Here is a 2,971-nt window from a genome sequence, read left to right as displayed (position 1 = left end):
ATTTTATTTTTATTTTATTTTTATTTTATTTTATTTTTATTTTATTTTTATTTTATTTTATTTTTGCTCCTGGGAGGACACTTTTCACCCAGAGGGTGGTGATGCACTGTTACAGGTTGCCCAAGGAGGCTGTGGATGCCCCATCCCTGCAGGCATTCAAGGCCAGGCTGGATGTGGCTCTGGGCAGCCTGGGCTGCTGGTTGGTGACCTGCACACAGCAGGGGTTGGAACTGGGTGAGCATTGTGCTCCTTTGCAGCCCAGGCCATTCTAGGATTCTGGGTAATTTATTTGGAAGGTTCCTATTCAGATAGCTGACCCCACAGCTCTGCTGGCAGTGAGCACCATGCAGACACAGGTGCTCCTGGTGGATTTGGACAAGTGACTGCAGGTGTGTGAGGAGGAGCAGAAAATGGGAAGGGTTGGGGATGGGGGTGAGCCTGCTCTGAGCTTGGGGCTTTTGGCTTAATGCTGAAGCCAACAGCTAGAGGGATGCGTCACTGCCTGGCTGGCAGGAAGTGGCTGGTGCTGGCTCTGCACAGTTTCTGCTCTCTGGGTGTCTTTTTCCTTCCCATTCACATCCCTTTCTCTCTGTCTCTCCTAGGTTCTGTGGCCCTGAACTGCCAGATGGGGTGGTTTTAACCACGGAGAGAGGCGAACACAGCTGTATGGCTGGGCATACAGAAACGTGGCCTTGCACACATCAGGCACAAACACACTGCTCCTGGGATGCCTCATCCCCTTATGAGAGGTAAGTGTGGGCACGAATAAAGGGATGGGATGGAGCTGGCGCCTGGGGCAGCCCCGACACCCACATCTGGCAGCTGCCTGGAAACGCCTGCTGCTGCTGGCCTGGCTGATCCACACGAAACTCTGCAATTCCCTTTTTTTATAAACTTGCTGTGTATTTCACTTTTCTTCTGAAGATGTGCTCCTTCCCCTAAAGCACTGCTGTTAGGAAGCCAGGGGCGAGGTGAGCGTGGTGGCAGCTGTCCCTGCTGGCTGTCCATCCATCCATAGGGCCGCTGGTGACAGCAGAGCTCGAGGTGAGCTGGGCACAGCTGGCAAAGGAACCAGCAGACCCAGCTCAGTGCTGAGAGCCCAGCTCCCAGCCCAGCAGCGGAGTCCCGCACGCGTGGGTTTCATTCTGCTTTACAATAAGGAGGAAGAGAAACTCCTTGCTCTGGGCTCCTGCAGGGAGGCGAGCTCCGACTGTCAGCACAGGCGGTGGCTTTTCCTTGGGGATGCCCTCTGTGCTGCTCCTCCCGGGACCCCGCGGCACGTAGCTCTCCTGAACCCTGCTGTCCTTTGAGCAATGGAGGGATGAAAGCCGAAGGCTGTGCGTGTGTGTGTTGTGCTGCAGTTCTCCATGCTTTCCCCCACAAGTTCCCCCAGTGCTCAGGGAAATGCTGTGCAGCAAGTGCTGCTTGGGGGATGCAAAGAAAAGGGAGAAAAAGGGGAACCCAATAAAATGTGCCTGGCAGAAAGCTTCTAAGGGCTGCTTTATCTTCACAGGGAAGTTATCCCTGCAGCATCTGAAACATGATGTTTATTTTGGTTTTTTTTTCCCTACTGTTATTGTGCGTATCATTGAATGCTCTCAAACACAAGTGAGTCCGAGTCCAAAAGAGGGAATTAAAAAGGAAAAAACAAAGTTTTATTGTGACACCAAATGGAGGCAGGGGAGAAAAAGGCAGCAGGTTGTCTCTTTCTGGTAGGGCTGAAGGGGAGAGCAGGAGAGAGATGGGACACGGGCAGGTCCTTACCTGCACAACTATTGCGTTAGCATTAAAGATAAAGAAACAAAAAAACCACGTCAACTTGCCATGGCATTGCTACCCAGAGCTGGGAGTGTCCCATCCCTGGGTGCTCAGGGCTGGGCTGGATGGGGCCTTGGGCAGCCTAAGCTGGGGGAGCCCCCACCCCATAGAAGGATGGTGGAAACAGATGATCTTTAAGGTCCGTTCCACCCCAAGCCATTCTCTGGGTCTGTGATCCTATGTATGTCAATAACTACAAAGCAGGCTCTGAAACTGTTTCCCAGTCTAAGCTGCTGATGCCCAAGGGAGCACAGGGCTGGCATGGAGACACTCATAGAACAGAAACAAATGGCAGCCGCGTAGCATCTGCCTGTTTCCATGCACGTGGAACTTAACAAATTGCATTAAGTGGCTTATCACAAAAACTGTTTTATTCCTCCTGGTGGAGCTGGGGTCTGTGCCATTCTGGGTGTCCCTACGAGCTGTTTTGGGCACTTTGGGGTGGGCTGCTAGCTGCCCGTATCCTGGTGAGGGATGCTCTCAATAGAAACTGCTTCTGACTGCTTGTACTGATGTCAGCCCCTGAAATGAAACTGTCTTACCCAGAGCTTTTGGGGAATTTGGCTCTACAGTTACGGTACTGATAATGGGAGTCCTAAGTGGAACCATGTAAATGATCCATTCGTAGAAGGAAAATGTCAAAAATAAAAGCTAATGCAGAATAAAAGCAAAACATCCCCCTCTATGCTCCAGAAAGGAAGCCACTGCCCCCAAGGCCAAAGGAGTGGGACAGCTCTGGGGGACTGAACACATCTTGTGGGGAATCACAGAATGGCTTGGGATGGAAGGGACCTCAAGGATCATCAAGCTTCAATCCAACTGCCACAGGCAGGGCCACTAACCTGCAGATCTAATACTAGACCAGCCTGCCCAGGGCCCCATCCAACCTGGCCTTGAACACCTTCAGGGTGTTTAAGCCTCATCAGCTTAGCCTCACTGAGCATCTTTGTGTTTCAGCCCAAAGTCAAGCTGTCTGCTTCAAGGGCTGCTTGTAGGCACATCAGTGTAGAGGTGCCCTGATGTGCTGGCTGAGGCAATGCCTTCCATCCCCCCTGCTTCCCGAGGACAGGGCACATCCCCAAACGTTGGCATGATCTTGGTGCCAGGGCCAGGCACTGTGAGAGGGCCCGGTTCAAAAACCACACAAGGCACG

The sequence above is a fragment of the Lagopus leucura genome, unplaced genomic scaffold (genome assembly GCF_019238085.1).
Source record: "Lagopus leucura isolate 7727_CA_CO unplaced genomic scaffold, USGS_WTPT01 Super-Scaffold_100029, whole genome shotgun sequence".
In the NCBI taxonomy this organism is placed as follows: domain Eukaryota; kingdom Metazoa; phylum Chordata; class Aves; order Galliformes; family Phasianidae; genus Lagopus; species Lagopus leucura.
This window is presented reverse-complemented; position numbering follows the sequence as displayed.